The sequence below is a fragment of the Oryx dammah genome, unplaced genomic scaffold, assembly GCF_014754425.2.
Source record: "Oryx dammah isolate SB20612 unplaced genomic scaffold, SCBI_Odam_1.1 HiC_scaffold_18, whole genome shotgun sequence".
In the NCBI taxonomy this organism is placed as follows: Eukaryota; Metazoa; Chordata; class Mammalia; order Artiodactyla; family Bovidae; genus Oryx; species Oryx dammah.
This window is the reverse complement of record NW_024070202.1, coordinates 29167712-29191341: the sequence shown is the minus strand read 5'-3', so window position 1 is coordinate 29191341 and position 23630 is coordinate 29167712. Positions and strand designations below refer to the sequence as shown.

The window sequence follows — 23630 nt, the reverse complement described above, 5'->3', positions numbered from 1 at the left end:
ATTTCATTTCTCCTGCCAACCATCATCCCATGTGTTTGCTTCCTTTGCAGCAAACCTTCTCAAAAAGCAAAGAAATGAACAAACAAAACAATCTCTTGCTCGATTTCTTTCTTTTCATTGTTATTAAATCTGTTCTAGTCTCACTGCTTATCACCCAGTCACCACTGACCTTTGTCAATTGCTAAATTCAAAGAAAACAATCAGTCATTTTATTAGACTTCTCAGCTGTCTTTATTGTCAGGCTAGGATTTGGAAATAGGGAAAGAAGAATGTATATAGAGATTATACTTTATCTGTATTGCTTGAATATTTTAGGAGAATATATGTATACATTACTTGTAAATTTTTTTAACTTTAAAAACAAAATACTTTTTTAAAGTCTTACAATATTAATTTAGAGCATGGCTGCATTCAGAGATTTAATAAAATCCTGATTACTAGTCCCTCATTCTCAGTTTTACTCATGTGCTTTAATTCATTTTTATACTGTCCCTGCTTTATTGCAGTTTGGCTGCCATTTACCCCAAAATTGTTATCTATTCTCAGCAGATCTGCTTTTCTCAACTAAGAGGTTCAAAATAGTCCTGGAAATGCTGCTGCTGCTGCTGCTAAGTTGCTTCAGTCATGTCCAACTCTGTGCAACCCCACAGATGGCAGCCCACCAGACTCCCCTGTCCCTGGGATTCTCCAGGCAAGAACACTGAAGTGGATTGCTATTTCCTTCTCTAATGCATGAAAGTGAAAAGTGAAAATGAAGTCGCTCAGTCATGTCCGACTCTTAGCGACCCCATGGACTGCAGCCTACCAGGCTCCTCCGTCCATGAGATTCTCCAGGCAAAAGTACTGGAGTGGGGTGCCATTGCCTCCTGGAAATGAGTCTCATTGAATTATGATTGGGTAGTAACCAAGCAGGAACTAATGACTTTAGTCAGGTGTGTTACTTTGATTGGTCAGGGCAGATCATATGCTTCAGTAATACCAAATGAATTAGGAGAAACAGAGGAATAGTTTTCACTACAGGTCTGTATGCTGGCACTAGAAGAATGGTAGGATGTTTTAACTACTACCAAACTCTAACTTCGGAGAAGGTAATGGCAACCCACTCCAGTACTCTTGCCTGCAAAATCCCATGGATGGAGGAGCCTGATAGGCTGCAGTCCATGGGGTCGCTGAGAGTCGGACAAGACTGAGCGACTTCACTTTCACGCATTGGAGAAGGACATGGCAACCCACTCCAGTGTTCTTGCCTGGAGAATCCCAGGGACGGAGGAGCCTGGTGGGCTGCCATCTATGGGGTCGCACAGAGTCGGACACGACTGAAGCGACTTAGCAGTAGCAGCAACAGCAAACTTTAACTTATTTTCCCTTAACTTATTCAAAGACTTACTAATGTGTGTGTTTTTCTGAACTTGTAAAATTCAGCTTAAATCAGTGTAAAAGGCATCCATCTACATTCCTACCAACCGTTTGTAAATAAATATACTTTAAAGCTGTCCCCCACCCCTAAGAAACCTATCTATTTTTTCTTATATGATTCTTAAGTATCTTCTGACAATAAATTGGCAGTGAAATGTCTGATCCCTAAGGCATCACTGGGCCAGTGAGAAGAAGTGGAACAACTTATCTACCAGCATTACTTTTTGGATAAAAATGTGAGATACTAATTTGACTGATCTTAAAGAAAAAGTGTTTTAATTTTTACTTTCAAGTCAGATATGCCTAGATTTTAATCACTATGGATAAGAGAGTGATTTGGGTCATTCCTCTTAATTGGTAGAAGGTATATTGACTATAAATCCCCAGCCTGTCTTACCCCAATAAACTCTACATCTGTTTATCTTAATTGAAATTGGAATAAGTGCAAAGGGATAAATGTGATGAGGAAGATAAACTGCTAGAAGCTGTTAACATTTATTATGATCATCCCTACATATTGGCCAACAGATATTTTTAGAAAAACATAGATTAATGAATACAGGATCAGGCTGCCATAATTTAATGAAACCTATCATTTTTCTTTCCCTGTTGGTTTTATGTCAATGTGGAGGGACTTGTTTGGCAGAAGCATCTATTTATCTCATGGAGCCGCCAAAGTAATCTTGTGTGCAGTTTTTAGGCAATTTCTGCAGTAAGTCGGGTAAATAAAGTTACCAAAAATTACACCAAAAACACAAATCTATGCTGAGCACCTCTTATGTTGTAGGCCTCTGGGGTATAATAGTGGGACAAAAGAAAAACAGTCATGACCACAAGAAGTTGACAGTTTAGGGCTACTGAAGAAATAAAATTAGGACGGAATGGAGCCAATTCAGAGGACTCTTCAGTCTTACTTCAGGAAAGCATGGAAAAAATTCTTAGACAAATTGTCAATTTATATGATACACTTGCCTTTCCATCCTCAACAAGCACTGATATGATTTTATATGAACAGAATTGCTGGTGATTTCCTAGTTCCAATAAGTATGGAAGTCAAACTCCTAAAAGTTTGACTACAGGAGGCAGAAAAGGAGAAAGGATGCTTAGAGCCCAGTTAACCCTTGAGTCGGTCAAAAGGGATTCTTTTGCATCTGTGCACTTATACACACACACACACACACACACAAGATAACTTATTATAACCTCAGCACACACACACACACACACACACGATAACTTATAACCTCAGCACACACACACACACACACACACACACACACACTAGATAACTTATTATAACCTCAGCCTTAGAAAGCCACAGGGTGCTAGTGAAAACAGAATAGAAAAATATTTGCTTCCTGTATAGGAATAAAATCCTTAAATAACCTTGGACTTCAGACTTCAGATCATACTATTGACATCCCCTACAACAAGCAAAGCCTAGATCTCCATTCTGTGGTTGGAAGTTGGAACATGAGGAATTTACAAATGGAATCACTATGTGGATGGAAGGAGTAAGACATACATTGGCAAAGAAACAATCCTTCCTTTTATTAGCTCATCTAAAACCTTTTAAAACTGAGACAGTGATTGGTAGTCTCCCCAAACAAACCAAAATAAAATAAAATTAAAACTTTGTATAAGGTACTGGGTGATGCACAAACTCCCTGATACTTCTCCAAAAATCCAGTCTGAGAATCCTTGCTGTAGACCTGGGGTGCTCCTCCTTCCTGAAAAGCAGAAGAATAAGGACTGGGGAAAAGAGTAGGTGAGGAAAGTAAATGGGATCAATGTTTAAACTCATATTTGTTTCAAAAATAACAAGAATGGTGAACAAACTTTTTCATATTAAAATACTATTTTTAAAAAATAATCAGTCTGTTGGGATGTAACCAGCATATCATAAAATTCACTCTTTTAATATATACCATTTAGTGTTTGTTTTTAAGTATATTTAGTTGTACAAGCGTCGCTAGTATTTAAACTATTTCACCCTCAAAAGAAACTCTATGCCCCTCAGCAGTCACTCCCTATTTCATCTACTCCTTAATCTCAAAATAAATATACCTATCTACTTTCTGCCTCTTTATATTTATTCTTCTATATATTTTTTGACATTTCATATAATGGAATAACAGAAGGCATGCATTTTTGTGCCTGGCTTCTTTCACTTATTATTTTCCAGGTTCATGCATGTTATAGGATATAGCCGTACTTCATTCTTTTTAAGGCAAAATCATACTACAGTTTTTCAGCTGATGGGCATTTGGGTGTTTTGACTTTTGGCTGATTATGAATAACACTACTTGGAATATGCATATAGAAGTTTTTGTGTGAGTGCATGTTTCAGTCCCCTTAGGTGTACAGTTAGGAGTACGATTACTGGGTCATATCATATCTGTATATGTACATTTTGAGAATATCAACCTGGGTCACCTGTGAGTTAGTCTCTATTAATTGTCTCTTACCTGGAGAATGGATCATGTTGTCCGCATTCTTTTGAATTACAATCTAAGGTATTTGTCACCCTTATAATATAGATGTAGAATACACACTGTGTGGTTTCTATGCTATAGGACAACAACATACTGGCATATTGGGTTGAGGTCAGATTTTCATATACTTCTTTGAAGAGTATTATTTTTCAGTCAAGATGTGAATTCAGCAGATTTTATTTGATTGGACTCAAATAGCAAAGTCTAGCTCTTAAATGGTAGCTCACATCTCATTTCAGATCCCATTCGATTATCTGGAATCTGTTCTGTATATGCATAGATCAGGAATTAGCAAGACATTTAGGGAGTGTTTACATTGATTTGAAATTTACCTTTGGCCTTCTTTTTAAAAATTTGTATTGGAATATAGTTGATTTACAATGTGTTCGTTTCAGGTATTTGGCAAAGTAAATCAGTTATATATGTAAGTATATAAAATTTTTTTTTCCCATATAGGTTATTACAGAATATTGAATAGAGAGTGAACTTCCTGATCTTAGAGGAAATTCTTTCAGTTTTCACCCACAGCCAGCTGTGGGTTTGTCATTTATGGTCGTTATTATGTTGATCTTTTTTTTTTTTTTTAAAAACACAGTGTACTAAGAGTTCTATCAGATGAAATCTTGTCTGGAGTTTATCCTTGTGTCTCGTCTCTATCAAGTTTGTATCTCTTTGCTTAGGGATCTCTCTCTCTCATGTGTATTTATGTTACTTCTAATATATAGAAAGAGATGATTATTGCAATTGCCCTAGTGCTCGAGAGGTTTTCTCTAAAACACTAGAGCACTTGGAATGTCTAATTTTCAAACATGTAAAATTGGAATTAGCTCATTTAATGTAATAGTAACAAATTCTGAAGTGAGTTTTGCACTGTGATTTGTTTTCTAATAGATTTAGAGCTATAGCTTCTTTCCTTGAAACGTCTATGGTCAGAGTTCCTAAAGGCTCTGATTTTTTGATCAAGCCACTGCAAAGCAGATTTTCTCTTGAGTTTACCTTTCTCTAATGTATCTAAATGAGCTTATTCATTGTCTGTCTTTAAGTTTGTTCTTTCTCAGCAGTTTCCCACACTTCTAGTACTTCTAGGTATTAGTATTATGATTAATCCTAACAGTAAAGTTGTTCTAGATTACTTTTGCCCTGGGTACCACCACTGTCCTTGTGCCTCAGGTACAATGACTGTCCTTAGACCAACTGGCCTAAGGATGTGCTCTCACACCCTGAATCTACACTTATTTGTTCCAATCAGGTTATATATCAGTGCAGGGAGAGAAACAAATAAGCAGAAGGATCTTCCAGGGTCCCCTCAAATAAATCTTATCGGCAGTTGGGAGAGGACATCGGTGGTTGGGACTAGAGGTTGGGTGGTGGTATGCCAGGGAAAGGGTGGAGGTGTGCCTATGCAGTGATGGAAAAAGTGTTTATTCTCATTAGGTTGAGATTACAGAGGTGTATAAATTTGTTAAAAATCCACTGAATGTACAGTTACAGATTGGTGAATTTTATTGTATGTAAATTATACATTCAAAAAGTGGATTTAAGCAAAGATATCCAAAAATATTACAGGTCTTAAAGAGATTAAACTATGCCAATAAATAGTTTGAGGATAAAAATCAATGAAGCAACTGTGTCCACCACACAGCTCTAGAACAGTAGAAATTGACTTCTGCTATAAGGACAGAGATGTTGCCTAGATACAGCTGCAGAGCTGCTGAGACCTCTTAGGGCTGCCTGATGTTTGTTTGCTCTGAGTCTTATTCTCCAGTCCCTTCCGTTCAATGAAGCTTGCCAGATCCACCACATCCTTCTAATACTTTCCATTTTAGAGTTTGCCTCTATTATTCTCAACAGAAGCACCCGGATTCTCATAACAGTTTACCTTATAGAAAACATTATTTAGAACCAGAGCTTCAGTAGTTAACAATGAATTGCCAAATTCCCTCAACTTGCACATTCATAGATACCAGCATTAATTAATTTTTGTAAGAATTTCAGTTCTGTTTTGTGGTGTGGATAAAGAATTATTAAGTACCAATTCAGTTTTTATTTTAGTGCTTAGTGAAGTGTTTGGCAAATGGTAGGTGCTCAATGTATATTTGCAGACTCTATGAACAAGCCAGAAATATTCCTGATACAAGGGACATCAATAATCAATTAACAAGGAAGGGACAATTTAAAATATTGGGGAAGAATTCTGGTGAATAACTTCATTTTTGAAAAAAATAAAAAAGGAAGAATTGTCAAATGAAGCCAAAAAGTAATAAAGCATTTGGACATTGTGTTTATGACTTGATTTCTTTGTTTAAACTGGGAGAAGCAGTGGCAATAGTCTTTGAATTCTTTTTCACCATCCCATTTTCTGCTTTCAAAAATTTAAGTGGCATTTCAAAATCTTCAATCTGTCATCACCGTCTTTTGTACCCTGTAGGTGTAAACAAAGCCAGTTTAGGAAGAAAACCATTATCCTCCTGAGGGTTTGGTTTTAACAAATGATAGATATAATTTTTTTTAATCATTGTCTCCTGCTCAGACTCTTGGCTCCAGACCCATGTGGTTACTCACCTTCAAACCTCCATTGCAGCACTGCTGACTCTGCATTCAAACTGTGCTGAGAAATAAGCTGCTTTGACATTTAGAGGCCTAAGGCTTCTTTTCTCTTTTCAAAAATTATGTAAGTTAGCTACAAGCGGTTTTATCTGCTCATATGGTTTCAAAGCAGATGGTGAATTCTCACCTCAGCTGGATGGAAAGGCCCTCAAAGCATTTAGCAGTGTTTACCAGTTGAATGTTAACTGCTTGTGCTTGGGAGCCTTTGGGAACATGTGATCAACAATCATGGATATCAAAATCTAGTGGACAGTATCAGCTTCAAAACTAAAGCAAACCATTAACTCAGTTCCTGATTTAAAGTCACACTACTTATCCTAGGCAGATGTAATGAAAGCTCATTTAACTGAAATTTATCAACCAGGAGACCCCTGGGACTCCCTTTCCTTGCAATTGTTTTGCATTTCCTTTGCAGGCTGTGGTAGTATGATTTCACTCTGATTGTGTTCACCAAGGTTATCTCACCTTTAGCTTTCTTATTGCTTATATTTGATTAGAAATTAAATTAGTGTAGGAGTGTAGCTGTATGCACTTGATCCTTTCACTTACAAGATTTGTATTTTTATCCATGTCCTGACAGCACCATTTCATAACTCTTTGGAGACAGGGACAGATTTTCTGTGCTGCAATGCAATCTAGAGGGTGTGACTATTTCTATAATAAATATATACCTGATGTACACCATATTGTTTGCACAATCAGTGTTCTTAGTGAGCAAAAGAAAAATACATTGTAACTTCACGTCTTCCCTCATTCTTAATTATAACAGGCACTGCTGCTGCTGCTGCTGCTGCTAAGTTGCTTCAGTCGTGTCTGACTCTGGGGCACTAATAGGGGTATATTATCAATCTAATCAGTCACCAATAAAGTAAGCAGTGTAATTTCTATTTAAGGTTTTATTTTGGTGTTTTGGTACTTACTTGAAGTGAATCAGGACCACGTGGTACCTGCATTGGTCTGTAGTCACACTGGTGATCTGTTGCCTTTTTTTTTTTTTAAATAATGAGGACATGAATTCTTCTTAAATGAGAGGATGTTTATGTCTAGAGTTGGCAAAGCCCCATAGTTTGTGGCTTTAGAATGTTTCTAACAAGTTTATGTTTAAAGACTGTCTTCTAAGGACAACAGCAGAGTGGATATAGAAGGATTATGCTGAGAAGTTCCGGAAGTGCTATTAGAATGCTGTCTCTACCGTGGTAGAACATCTGTCTTAACGTGCTAGAGGTCTTTCACACAAAGTTGTATAAATGACCTGTTTAGAATGATCTAAAAAATAAAAGATTTAATACTAAAAATGTATCACTATCAAAAGCAAAGATTAATGAGGAAAATTGTATTCATCCCACAAATGGAAAATGGTCAGTTTTCCTCTCAATCAGCTTATCATTATTTGATACAGCTGCCCATTCTCCTTTTCAACATGAATTCTTCCCTTGGCCTCTTAGACACCATTATGCTGATTGAACGGTTACTTGTTAGTCTTCTGCACTTGTTTTTCCTTTTGTTCTCAACTTACTACCAATTAAAATATCCAGGATTCAGCCCTTGGGTGTCTCTTTCATTTTACTCCCTTTGTGATCTCTATTAAATATTCAGCTGTGAATTCCATATGTGTGTTGAAAACATTCAAATTTCTTTTATGAACCTTTTATGACCTTCAGGCTTTTTTATTAAGTTACTTACTAAAAACTTCTTCTCAGATGTTCAATAAGTATCGCATATTAAATCTTTCCCATAGTGAACTCGTGATCACCACACTCACCTTGAATCTGCTAATCTCAGACTCCCTAATCTCAATAAATGTCACATTGCCATTTACTTAGTTATTGAAACAAAGCCTTGAAATCACTCTTGACCTCTTTAATTTTAGAGCGTACGTTCAAATAATCAGTTAATCCTTGTTAGAGCTTTGGTTCCAGTTTTTCTTTTGAATTGAATGACTTTCTCATTTCCTTCAGTGCTAACACTCTAACCGAAACCACCATTATTTCCTACCCAGTTTACAATGGTCACACTACTTGCATTCTTGCCCACCAAATCTCCAGACAGCAGCCAGAGGAAATTTTAAATGATGTAAATCTGATCCTGTCATTCCACTACTCAAACACTAAAAAGCCTTCCAATATTTCTTAGGACAAAACTCAAATTCACCATGCTTTTAATCACACACACACATATACACTGGACATGACCCATAACCAACCTCATTTCTTACAAACCTTCTTCTTTCTTTATCTATGCTAGTCATGTGTCTCTCCTTGGACTTCAGAAAGTTTCCACCTGAAAGCCTTTGTTTTCTCTATTTCCTTTGTCTAGAATGTATTGCCTCACATATAATCATGGGTCATTTCTCATTGCCTTGAGGTAGGTACTCAAGTATTCTTCTCAGAAGAGTCTGCCTTGAAACTCTATTTAAAATAATCTACCACCCCATCACATTATCCCTCTCATTCCCTTATATTTCCTCTTAACAATAGTCATTTCCTAGTATATTTTTTGTATATGTACATAGGCACATATTGTAGGTAATATATCATTTATGTATGTATTATTGGATTTCCTTGCTAGAATTTAACATCTTTGAAGGCAAGGACATTATCACCAGTGTTGTTTTAGTTGCTAACTTGTGTTCGAGTCTTTGGGCTTCCCTCATAGCTCAGTTGGTAAAGAATCTGCCTGCAATGCAGGAGACCCTGGTTTGGTTCCTGGGTCAGGAAGATCTCCTGGAGAAGGGATAGGCTACCCACTCCAGTATTCTTGGGCTTCCCTGGTGGCTCAGCTGGTGAAGAATCTTCCTGCAATGTGGGAGACCTGAGTTCGATCCCTGGGTTGGGAAGACCCCCTGGAGAAGGGAAAGGCTACCCACTCCAGTATTCTGGCCTGGAGAATTTCATGGACTGTATAATCCATGAGGTTGCAAAGAGTCGGACACGGTTGAGTGACCGTCTTCTTTTGTGACTCCATGCGCTCCCTGGCAGACTCCTCTGTCCATGGGATTTTCCAGGCAAAAATATGGGAGTGAATTGCCATTTCTTTCTCCAGGGGATCTTCCTGACCCAGTAATCAAACCAGTTTCTCCTGCATTGGCAGGCAGATTCTTTCCTATTGAGCCACCAGGAAAGTCCAAGGACATTATCGTTTCTGTTCATTTCTATCCCCAGTACCAAGAATTGTGCCTGACCTATAGCAGATATTGAATAAGAAATCATTGAATGAATTTAATGCAAAAACATGCAGTTGAGACCACTACAGTTATTGTCTACTAGGCAGAGCCTTCAAGTGACCATGCAGAGGTACTTTTCATGCTGAGGAAAGTGCCCTCTGGCCTTTAGCAGAGTTTTCACGTTGCTACCAACTGTTGATCCACCTACCTGGAAGAGCATTCTCTAATGAAACTTCCTGTGATAATGTAAAATGTTCTATACTACCAATTGTAGTAGCCACTAGAGGCTTTCCTCGTGGCTCAGGGGTAAAGAACCCACCTGCCAATGCAGGAGACATGGGTTCGATCCCTGGGTTGGGAAGATCCCCTGGAGAAGGAAATGGCAACCCACTCCAGTATTCTTGCCTGGGAAATCCCATGCACAGAGGAGCCTGGTGGCCTGTAGTCCATGAACTATATAGCCTGGTAGGCTGTAGTCCATGGAGTCCCCAGAGTTGGACACAAGTTAGTGACTAAACACCATCACCAACAACAAAGCCACTGTTTTTGCACTTGAAATATGGCTAGTACAACTGAAGAAGTGAATTTTTAATTAATTTTAATTTTTCAAGTTTAATAACCATATTTGACTACTAAATTGGATAGTGCAGATCTAGATAATAGGAGGCAAGTGGTTGCCTGCCTTAAACAACCTTGAGCTAGGTCTTTTTCAGTAAATGTTAAATGAACCTAAATTTCCTGGTTCCATTTTCTCATTCTTTGCAGCTTGTGTGTGTTTAGCTCATACTCTCAATACAAAAAGAGAAAATGGAAAATATCTCTTTTTAAATGTGCTCAGAGCAGAAGGCCAATTCCCCAGCATGAGAAAGATGCTGTTGGCAGAAGGCTTCCTTGCAAATGCGGATTAAGCAAGAAAACACAGGGCACAATTGCTTTCAGTGGAGCCAGTCAGCAAAGCCATGGGTTTTTGTAGATTCCCACTTAATTATACATTGCTTTCTTCCTCTACAACCAGTGCTGATTTGAATCTGTGGATATGCCTGCATTTACTGAGCTGCCAGAAAAGGATATACAAAACTGAATATTTATTTAACATCTCCCTTATAATAGTACGCAGTTTCTAAAATTTGACACAATATAATTTAAAATATATTTTAAATTAATATGACCCTTACAGCTAGGGGCTAATAATTATATCACAAATAGTTCCACTCCATCCCTTGATGAAAAATAAATTAAAAAACAATCTTAAAAACATGTACAATGAATGGAAAATGAGAAAACAATATCTATATAACTCATTTTCATGTAGAGTGAACACAGGGAAGAGAAAAGACACATGCTTCTCTTTAAGTCCTCTTTTTCCATCCAACCTCCTACAGCCTGATCTGCCTTCTGAAGAAACAAATCAGAGGCTGTCCCAGAGTGGTAGAGTAAATTGTCAGATATCCTAACTTTCTCCTTTTAAATCAAGCTGATCTAGCATTTACCAGATGACTACCCTACATTAAGCAGTGTTTCTCAACCTCAGCACTATTGACGATTTGCAATGGATACTTTTTTGTGGTGAAGCGCTGTCCTGTGCATGGTAGGATGTCTCTCAGTAGTAGCACCAGACTCTCCCTAACAGGTGTGAAGAGCAGCCACCCTCTAACTTCCAGTGTGATTACCAAAACTGTCTCCAGATACTGCCAAATATCCCGACAGGTCAAAATCACCCCCAGTGGAGTACCAATGAGGAATAAAGTTAGGACAGCAAAGCCTACTCTTTTCCTGTCTTTACCTGGATCTTGACCTTTTAAGCTTCATCTGTTCTCAACCCCATATTATTCTCTTGGACCTGAAAACATCTTTTATTTAATTGTTTGACCTTAGACTCAGTTTTGGACTTGTGTACTGATATTGCCTGCCTTAAACAACCTTAACTGATCACCTTTTCCTCAAGATTTAGCCAACAGGTACATTTGCAGGACCTGTCCTTGGTGTGGCCTTTCCTGATTTGTGTCTCTAACAATCTGCTTGAGATACCGAAGCCAGACTATATAACCCTCTAGAAGGAAACTGATCTAATTGCTGCTGACCTCAGTTCTAGTTTCAGCTGGTTATTAGCTTGTTATTTCCATATTACTTCATGTCAATTAATAAATTGAGGCCCACAGAATTTATCTTCAAAAAGGAATTTCCATTCTAATTGCCTCAAAGGTTTACAAATTCTAGATAAGATAGTCAATATTAAAGTGTGTTGGGAAGATTAAAAAAAAAGAAACTTTTTCTGCAAATACAACTGAGTATAATGGTAGCAATGTTCCTTACTCCATGGAAGCTTACAGCAAGGTAAATGTAGATGAACTGGCAGCTCTCAAACATACTGCTATAGCAATATACATTTTAAAGTGGACATGAACTTGCTCCCTTCTTTTCTCACATTGTGACAGTGTGCTAAAATTTTATAGAATGGAAATTGAGGAGTTCCTGTTTTACTGCTATGGCAGTGCTAAGCTGATCTGGCAAAATTCAACTTACCAACCCAAGTACCAAGGTCAAACAGGATTTGGGGACCACATCAGGGAGAAAACTCTTTTGTGTGCCCATATAGCTCTCCCAAAGGAGTGTGAGCTCCATACTTGGTGCTGGATTTTAAATGACTGCAAACCCCTCTCTGTTGTCTTCTTAACTCTCTCGGCCTCTAAACATGCAGGAATGCTCCCATTTCTTATCCTGATTATGGGATATAAAATGAGAAATGCTTAGTAAAGCATCTTGGGGCTTATTCCAACACATGGTTGTGCGATGGCTTCCTAAGTGGACATAATGTATTTCCCTCTTGAGGGCATCGCCACACCCTCACCCCTAGCCTTTACAGCTGTTCCACTAGACCCCTGCGTGTGATGTGTGTGTGTGTGTGTGCTTCTGCATCTACTTATATTGGCACACTCAGAACTGAGATTCATTTAGGCATTTTGGGACTGCAGAAACCAGATCAAGCCTTCCTAGAACACATTGGTGATTTTATTTAAAAAAAGAAAGAGGAAAAGCTGACTTCTGTTTTCATGTGAATGATGTTTGAGAAGTGCCTCCTGGAATAACTGTGATATAAAGTGGAATTAGACTTCTCCACTCAAGAGACTGACAAGACACCACTAGCAAGCAGGAAAAGCAAACGCCACAAGTCATGTCTGAGCTTGCCAAGAGGCTAAGCCTTTATTTTAGGATTGTTACCCACCTTCTTTTACCCAATTTGGTAATGAAATATGTGCATAGTATTCAGACGAGTCATCTTTAGGAATGTGATCATTGAAGTTAAACAAGCAAGGGGAAATAGGTCAAAAGATAGTGCATATAGTTAAAAATAGCCACCGCAGAAAATGCGTTTGTATTTGGCATCGTGCCTTGTCACATTCACTTTAATTGGCCATTTGGCTCACTGTACAAAGCAGACAGATATTCACACCTCTGGGACATGGGGGTTATGGTCCTCTGCTGGCTGCTCCAAACCACACAAATTGGAGACTAAGGCAATTATTTCTGCAACTGATGCTGAAACTGTTTTCCTTTCATATCAGTAGTCTATTTCCAATGTGAAAAAAAAAAAAAAAAACAATCACCCCTTCTCTGACAATCACTATTTGCAGAGCAACTCTTCTCTGTTAAAGGTCCTCCCCGCCCCACTCTTCCAGTGTGATATCAGATGATGCTGCCTGTCTAACCTTCTCTTATACTCTGGCTGAGCTAACACAGCTGGGTTCTCAGTCAACTATGAAGTTTAAATAGGTAACTTCAAATCTGTGCTGTAAATTCCAGCAACAGCTGATTGGCCAGAATTTCAATATTTTGAAAATTGAAGTATAGCTGATTTACCTTGCCCTGTTAATTACTGCTGAACATACAGCAATGTGTGTCTGTATATACATATATATACGTATATAGCATTCTTTTAAAATATTTTCTCCATTATGGTTTACCGCAGGATACTGAATATAGTTCCCTGTGCTACACAGTAGGACCTTGTTGTGTAACTATTCTGTATATAAAAGTTTACGTCTGCTAACCGCAACCTCCCACTCCATCCCTCTGCCACAGCCTCCCCCGTGGCAACCGCTAGTCTACGTTCTATATCTGTGACTCTGATTCTGTTTCATAGATGGGCTCATTTCTGTCATGTTTTAGAGTCTACATGTAAGTGCTATCATATGGTATTTCTCTTTTTCTTTCTAAGTTATTTCACTTGGTATTATAATCTCTAGTTGTGTCCATATTTCTGCAAATGGCATTGTTTTGTTCTTTTTTATGGCTGAGTAGTATTCCATTGCATATATGCACCACACCTTCTTTATCCACTCCTCTGTCGATGGATGTTTAGGTTGTTTCCATGTCTTGGCTATTGTGAATAGTACTGTTTTGAACTTAGGGGGTGAATTATAGTTTTGTCTGGATATATGCCCAGAAGTCGGATTGCTGGTCCATATGGTAATTCTGTTTTTAGTTCAGAATTTTAGTATCAATGCCCAAGTTAAATCTCAGTGATTTACCTTAGAAAATGTAAAAGCCATCATATCAACTCTTTTTCTTTCAAAAGAATGTTCCTGTATATTTTTGGTCCCTCTTGTGTATTCCACAATTTATTATAAGTATAGAGCCACAAACTTTGCCAATAGCTTAGGAAACTGTGTAACTGTGTACTTATGACAAGACAAGTGCATAAAAAACAAGTCCATACTGTTTTTAAATTTTATATTAGAGTTTATATATAATTTTATATTAGAGTTTTGAACTCAGGAAATAAAGGATTTTATTTTGCTTGTTGCAGAGTCATAAAGCAGCACATGCTTAAGTAATATGCAGAGAACAGCACTGTTTGAGGGAAATTATCTATGATAACCAGTGAATAGAGCTTATGATGGACTAGGAATTTGGGGGCTTTATAAAAATTATTTCAGAGAACATTCTGGCATCTGTCCAAAAGGACATGGCTGCTCTAAGGATAGCTGTCGGGTGTCAGTTTCTTAAATTACTAAACTCTCCATCTGGATTCCTTCTCTACTTCTCCGGAGATAACATTAGGCCATAGCCTTATGTCTTTGAAAACACATTTCACAGCATCTCGATCTGTGAGTTGTTATCATCTCCTAACTAGCTACTGAGTATTACTGGATCTCATGGAATGAGGTAGTAGGACCCAGTCACCAGTAATCACTAACGGGTTTTGAAAAGGAAAAACTCCAAACTTGGGGATGATCTGAGGAGGACCATTGTAAAACTAGGACTGGAATGACAAAATGAAAAACAAAACAAAACAAAACAAACAAACAAAAAAGCCATCTGCTGGTCTGTTGGGTTTCTTGTTTGGAAACAGGAACTATCTTGAGAATTTATACTCTAATAAATATTAAAAAAAATAGAACTTGCATTTTTAAGGGACAAAGATACTGTATGAGTATAAATGATGATCTATTCCTCATACGTAAAATAGATAATTTGTTTACAAGGTATTTCTGAATTTCTGTGCCACTAGAGATCCTGAAAATGGGTGGCTTTTCTGGTTATGTCCACTTTTCTTAGTTATTTCACACATTTTCTTATAATACATGCTTAAATTGATTTGGTTGTTCTTGGTTGTCCTAAAACCAATTTTGACCAATTTTTCATTATAGTAGCCTATTTTTCCAGCATTTAATAAAATTACAGTTGATTCATATGGTAAGCAAAACTTAAATAAATGAAGGAAATATGAGATATAGAGGATGCTAAACTTTCAAGTAGAATGTGATATGGCTAATTTTTCAAAGAGAAGCAGTTGCAGAGTTTGCATAGATACTGCAACCTTTTATGAGTTTTGAATCATAGACTAACTGTATAAAAACACTCTTCTCAGGAGAATCCACTAACTATTAGTGGTCTGGGAGGGAATGCTTAGTCAGAAATGCTGTTTTAAGACTGACTGCACCATATTGGCTTCCCTAGTGGCTCAGATGGTAAAGCGTCTGCCTACAATGCAGGAGACCCGGGTTCAATCCCTGGGTTGGGAAGATCTCCTGGAGAAAGACATGGCAACCCACTCCAGTATTCTTGCCTGGAAAATCCCATGGACGGAAGAGCTTGGTAGGCTACAGTCCATGGGGCTGCAAAGAGTCGGACACGACTGAGCAACTTCACTTTCATAAAGATACCATATTGGCTTAGAGTATAACTAATAATGACTAAGAATATGACTTGTTTGGTCACTGCTTAGGCTGCAGGATTGAGAGCAAGGATAGTGAATTGCACTTTGTGAGGAAAACCAAGATATTCAAGAGATAAAGTATAGGTTGGAATCAAATAAGCAACTAAAAATAATAGTATTGACATCATTAATATACTAAATAGCTAATATTACTGGCTGGACTTCCCTGGTGGTTCAGTAGTAAAGAACCCACCTGCCAATGCAAGAAACATGGTTTCAATCCTTGGGCTGGGAAGATCCCCTGGAGGAGGAAATGGCAACCCGCTCCAGTATTCTTGCCTGAGAAATCCCATGGCCAGAGGAGCCTGGTGGGCTGCAGTCCCTGGGGCTGCACATTAAGAGTCAAACACAGATTAATGACTAAACAACAAAAACAATGACATTATTGACTACATTGTCTATGCTAGGTACTGTGCTAAGTTATGGAATTATCACCACACATTCTACAAATGAGTTCCTTTTTCACTATCCAAACTTTATACAGAAAAGAACTAAGTTGTAGAATGTACTTAGGTTTGAACTTTTAGGGTTTAAGTTCTTATGTGCTGTGCTGTGGTCAGTCACGTCTGACTCTTTGTGACCCCATGGACTGTAGCCTGCCAGTGTCCTCTGTCCATGAGATTCTCCAGGCAAGAATATTACAGTGGGTTGCCATGCCCTCCTCCAGGGGATTTTCCCGACCCAGGGAGCCCACGTCTCCTAAATTGCAGATGAATTCTTAACTGCTGAGTCACGGAGAAACCCTGCAAGTTCCTATAAGGGATCCAGATATATATATGTGTGTGTGTGTGTGTGTGCGCGCGTGTGCATGTGTGTGTGTGTGCTTAGTTGCTCATTTGTGTCTGATTCTACAACCTCATAGACTGTAGCCCGCCAGGCTCCTCTGTCCATGGGATTCTCCAGGCAAGAATACTGGCACAGGTAGCCATGCCCTCCTCCAAGGAATCTTCTGGAGGCACTTAATAGGCAATCTGAAATAAGAGATAGAACCTCAGGAGAAAACATCAGGTTTGCAGATACAGTAACGGGAGATATTAAATTGTAAATTATCATTCAGGTCACAGAAGTAACTGATAAACAGTTTTATGCCACTGGATAATAAAAGAAAATAGGATGGGAGATTATCTTCAGATTTGATGATTAGTGATTATAATAAAAACTGTAAGAGTGGAAGGAACACAAGCCATATTGTACTGAACTAAAAATGAAGTAGATAGTCTTCAACTAAAAAAGGAGAGACGTTTACCAACTAAAAAAGGACAGAAATAAAGTGATTGCTATTTGTTTTTAATAAAATATGACTCTGGAAAAAGAGATTTCAAATAGACACTTTTGACTGATAGAATGTTTCAAGTGCCATCAAATCAATTTTTGTTAACCAAGGGCCTTCAATAACTTGTAAAAGTAGTAGAAATACAGAATTAAGGAATTATTATTTAAAATTGAGCTGATTCTTGCATCTGTCTCACGTTAGTTTAGGAAATTCTTATCACTGAACAACCCCATGATGAAATGAATTATTAGCAGACTCTGGATTCTTTATATCTAGATCCTAACCAAAACAGTTATGAATTCCCCACATCAGATTATTACAGTGAGTAGTGACAGATGGAAATTTGAAGAACTATGTTTATTAGATAGGGATCATCACTTGAAAATCTCATTATTTATGAGACATTACCCCTTTATTTGTTTGCCTTGTTGAGTTTATGACAGTCTCAATTTTAGTCATTTTGAGATTCAAGTACTAAACAATACTGTAATCATATTAGAAAATGATAATTCTTTCTCTAAAGTCTAATAGACAATGGCAGAGCAAAAAATAAACAGCAATTCAAAACCCAGTAGGAAATTTTATATATCCTACAGAATAAAAGGAGACTTATAAAATTATATTTCACTCATCAATGGCAAGAGCCATTTTATATTTTGGCAATATAACTCTAAAGATAAAAATCGCATGAAAGTGTTCTGCAACTATCTCATTTTGTAATGGGCACTGGCATGTGTTTCGTACAGTCCGTTCTTTCGTGGTTCTCTGGTAAATGAAAGTAGCACGAATTACCACTGAAAGTTTATAACAGGGAAGAATAAGACCTAATGAATTGGAGTAGCAAAATAATAATGAAATAATACTAGATTTAGGAACCCAAGATTATGTCTTTGGATATTAAAATCTCTTGGTCCTATAACTTTTCTTAAGGTTTTACAAAATTGATCAAAACCCCATAAAAATAGTTCCCATCATCCAATCCATAAGTATGTTTTGCCCATCTAAAAAATACAGAAATAGGTTTTTTTGCCCATAATCTTTTGATCTTTGTATAGCCACTGCTTTCATAATCAAACCACTTGGAACTAACAAAGCTGAAAGTTGTTTCTACTATTAGCCTTCATCTTTTAAAAAGGCTTTTTCATTCTTATCTAGCAATGACAAATCATTTGATGCTCTGTGTACAGAGCCTATCAGAGATGTTAGCTGTTGCAGAATGTAATATGTCAGCCAGTTTGAGTTTGATAGACTCTCTAGAAATGAACAGGCCAGAGGTGAATGGCAGTTTTTACTTTTCCTTCAGTGTCAAGCCACACTTTCAATCAGTTTTGTTTTTCAATCACCACTGACAAATTTATACTTTCCACCTTAGTTTTTAGTACTAATAAAAACCCCAGACCCAACTCTATTGAATGAAGTCTTCTTTCCTGATCACCTAAAGTCATAACTTTCCTTCTAGAAATGCCAAGGGCAATTAAAACTTTTTTTTTTACCCTTCCTCAAAAGTTTATGATACATTATTCACTTAATCAATACCTATTTATCAGTTTTCTTCTCAATTTGGAAGCTATAGTAGTGAATCAAGCAGAAAGCCCCCTGCTGTTACATTGCTTGTAGTCCAGTGGAGAAGACAGTCAAAAAGCAACTTATTGAAGAAAAGGGTGAAGATAAAAGGAAAAGTGCAGGATACTGTTGACTGCCTCATCAGGAGGTTCCCAGGTGATCTGTGGGATCAGAAACACCTCCTGGAAGAAATGAAGGTTTTAGGTAGAATCTGAAATGACAGGAGTCAGCTAGGAGGAGGAAGGCAGAGGTCTAAGGAGAACAACCCAGGTAGAAGAAATAGCATGTAAAAAGACCCAAGGTTGAACATTTCCCCCCTAAGTATATGGGCCTCTCTTCTCAACTAACTTGAGGTTTTGTGGGCAAGAAGGCAAGAGCCATTTTATATTTTGTGTCTCCTACACATTTTGGAATAATACCTCACAATTAATAAACCTAATGGTTGTTTACTAACTGATGCAGAGTCAACAGGACTTAGCTACTGAACAACAGCAACAAACTGATGCAGAATAAGAGCATACAGAATTACAAAGGTGTGACAGCCATGACTCTATTTAAAACTATACCACAAAGCTACAGCGATCCAAATGTTATGTACTGGCCCAAAGCAGACACACAGATCAATGAAACAGAATCGAGAGCCCAGACATGAATCTACCCTCATATGATCAATTAATCTATAACAAAAGAGGCAAGAATATAAAATGGGGAAAAGATAACCTCTTCAATAAATGGTGCTGGAAAAACTGGACAAGTATAGCAAGAGAATCAAACCAGGCTACTTTCTCATGCATTTACAAAAATAAACTCAAAATGGATTAAAAAGACTTAAATGTAACAGATGAAGCCATAGCACTTCTAGAAGAAAACATAAGTGGTACCTTCTTTGACATCTGCCTTAGCAATACTTTTTGAATGTGTCTCCTCAGACAAGAAAAAAAAAAAAAGCAAAAACAAACAAGACTACATCAAACTAAAAAGCTTTTCCACAGTGAAGGAAGCTATCAGTAAATGAAAAGACTATAAACTGAATGGGAGAAGATATTTGCAAATAATATACAGAATAATACCTGTTAATATCCAAAATATACAAAAAACTCATACAACTGAATGTCAAAACTGACAACCATATTTTTAAAAATGGGCAACCAGAAGACATGAATAGACATTTTCCGAACAAGACCTACAAATGGCTGCCAGGCATATAAAAGATACTCAACATCACCAATCATCAGAGAAACATAAATCAAACCCACAATGCAATTATCACCTCTCACTTAGCAGAATGCCTATTATCAAACAGAAAACAAAAAATGTTGGCAAGGATGTAGAGCAAAGGGAGCTCTTACGTACTGTTAGTGCTGCCACTATAGAACACCGTATGAAAATTCCTCAAAAAAACCAAAAATGGAACTACCACATCATCCAACAATTCCACTCATGGATATTTATCTAAGGGAAATGAAAACACCAATTAAAAATATATGAACCCTTATGTTTACTGTAGCACTGTATATGCTACAGTAGCCAATATGTGGAAGCAACCTAAATGCTCATCATAGAAGAATGGATAAAGAACCTAAGTACTCATCATAGATGAATGGATATATATATATATATACACACACACACACATACACTAATACTGATACATACTAATAGCATATATATGTATTCATTTCACACAGTTGAATATTAGCCATAAAAAATGAATTTATGCCATTTGGAAAACATGGATGGAATAGAGGATAGGTGAAGTAATTCAGACAAGGAGGGATACGTACTATATGATTTCACTTATAGGTAGAATTTTAAAAACAAATGAACAAATATAACAAAACAGGATCATAAACATAGAGGAAAAGTGGGTAGTTGCCAGAGGAGAGAGGAATCAAGGGAGAAGAGAGAGAGATGAGGGAGATTAAGGGATACAAACTTCCAGTTGCAAAGTAAATCAGTCATTGGTATGAAATGTATAATGTGGGGAATATAGTCAATTATGTAATATTTTTGTATGGTGACACGGTGACTAGAATTATTGTGATCATTTCAAAATGTACAGAAATACTGAGTCAGTATGTTGTATAACAGAGACTAACATAGGATTGTAGGTTAGTTTACTTCAAAACCAACCAAACAAACTCAGAAAAAAAGATCAGATTGTTGTTACCAGAGGCTGGGGATGAAAGGAGAGGGAACTGGAAGAAGGCTGTCAAGAGACTCAAACTTTCAGTTATAACCATAAATCAGTACTAGTGATATAATGTATAAGATTATAAGATAACCAACACTGCTGTATGTTACATATGAAAGTTAACAGAGTAAATCCTAAGTACTTAACTCTTCACAAAGGAAGTACATTTTTTCCTACTTCTTTAATTTTATATTTATATAAGATGATGTGTGCTCACTAAACTTATTGTGATAATCATCTCATGATTCTATGTCATATCACTACGCTGTACACCTTAAACAGTGCTGTATGTCAATTATATCTCAATAAAACTGGAAAGAAAAATAAGTTTTTTCTAAATGTGTCAACATTACAGTCAGTGCTTATTATGGGAACAGAGAAAAGAGGATTATGAGAAGGAAGAACATCACTGTGTAAAAAACAAAAAAGTAAGATTATTTAAGGGTTGAAGCTTTTGGCCCAACCAAACTCTTATCTCTGGAATTATTGATATCTATGCTCATGCTAGTTTGGGCAAAAGAATGGAGGGGAAGTAACAAAAGAGGTTCATATGAACTGGCAGCAGGTACCCAGCTAGTAAAAACTAGGGGAGATTATACATGTGTGTTTATATAAACATTTAACATAATATTTTAGCTGTTGTCAGTAAGTAGATATAAAAATTGAATTCACAGAAAAATAACAAACTGCCTTTATATCTTCAAGTTCATAGTAGAATTACATTCATATTTCTAAGAGTTCATGGAATGCTGAAAAAACAGTACCACAGAGAAAAATATCAATCAAACTGATAGTAAACAAAAACTGTTATTTAACAGGGATAGTTGGACACATATGCTCACAAGTAGATCTATCTAGAGCTATAGTATATGTGCTTAGTCGCTTCAGTTGTGTCTGACTCTGTGCAACCTGTGGACTGTAGCCTGCCAGGCTCCTCTGTCCATGGGATTCTCCAGGCAAGAATACTGGAGTGAGCTGCTGCCCCCGCCTCCAGGGGATTTTCCTGACCCAGAAATTAAACCCATATCTCTGGTATCTCCTGCATTGCAAGCAGGTTATTTACCAGTGAGCCACCTGCGGAGCCCAATCAAGAGCATTTAATGTACTAGACATAGCTTCCGCAAATTGTTTTTGGCATTTCAGTATAGACTCCGTGACAGGAGCCTTTTATGAATGCAGCTGCTCATAAGGGACCAACTTGTTGGCAATGCTTAGCAACAAGTCTCCTCAAATACCTTCTGCTGACAATACCATCTGGCCCAGGATATTTGCCAGCAAGACCTGTTAATCAGTGTTCCTCAGTTCTCTCTCTCTCATATATATATATGTGTGTGTGTGTGTGTATATATACACATCAGAAGTAGGTTTTTGCTAGATTATTTCATATTTTCAGTGCTAAATAAACCTTGGGTTTTTCTATATTTGACTGTGTGTTAATTGTTCAATGCCCTATGCATTTTAAAAACAGATATGCCTCTGAAAAATACTTGGCTGATGTTGTTGTTCAGGCACTTAGTAGGTGTCCAACTCTTTGCACCCCCATAGACTGCAGCACACCAAGATTCCCTGCCCTTCACTGTCTCCCTGAGTTTGCTCCAAATCATATCCATTGAGGCAGTGATGCCATCCAGTCATCTCATGCTCTGTTACCCCCTTCTCTCCTGCCCTTAATCTTTCCCAGCATCAGGGTCTTTTCCAATGAGTTGGCTTCTCATATCAATTGGCCAAAATATTGGAGCCCCAGCTTTAATCAGTCCTTCCAATGAATATTTAGGACTGATTTCCTTTCGGATTGACTGGTTTGATTTCCTTGCTGTCCAAGGGACCCTCAGAAGTCTTCTCCAGCACCACAGTTCCAAAGCATCAATTCTTCAGCACTCAGCCTTTTTTATGGTCTAACTCCCACATTCTTATATGACTACTGGAAAAACCATAGCTTTGACTATATGGACCTTTGTTGGCAAAGTGATGTCTCTGCTTTTTAATATGCTGTGTAGGTTTGCCATAGCTTTTCTTCCAAAGGGCAAGTGTCATTTAATTTCATGGCTGAATCACCATCCTCACGGATTCTAGAGCCCAAGAAAATAAAGTCTGTCACTGTCCTTTTTTTCCTCATCTACTTGTCATGAAGTGATGGGACCAGAGGCCATGATCTTAGTTTTTTGAATGTTGAGTTTTAAGCCAGTTTTTTCACTCTCTTCCACCTTCATCAAGAGGCTCTTTAGTTCCTGTTTACTTTATGCCATTAGGGTGGTGTCATGTCAGTAGCGTGGTGTCATCTGCAAATCAGAGGTTATTGATATTTCTTCCAGCAATCTTGATTCCAGCTTGTGATTCATCCAGCCTGGCCTTAACTCCATGAAAAACAGGGGTTGCTGAATTAGCATAGTCATGGACATACTCTTAATAAAACTAGCAGTAAATATTAATAAAATGTTTAATACTTATCATCAATTATCTTAGTTAACATATATTCTTACTGAGCACTATCTGTAAGCCAGGAGCTGAATTTAATCTTTATAAAACTCTATTATATACTCATTATTAAATATATTTATATGAATAATAAGATCTCAGAGAAACTGTGAAACTTAACTTCTCAAGGACAGTAAGATAAAAGATTAGGACACAATCCATGGCCTTTTTGATTGCTTTTGGCTTAATTGGTAGTTTTTCTGACATTTTAAGATTAGAACAAA

At 37.4% G+C, this 23630-nt stretch overlaps 1 non-coding gene across 1 annotated transcript; it reads left to right on the top strand.

Annotated features, from left to right (window-relative positions):
• Nucleotides 1-15635: 15635 nt before the first annotated feature.
• Nucleotides 15636-15707, top strand: TRNAC-ACA. Its single transcript has one exon. It is a non-coding gene; the product is annotated as a tRNA-Cys (tRNA).
• Nucleotides 15708-23630: the final 7923 nt, after the last annotated feature.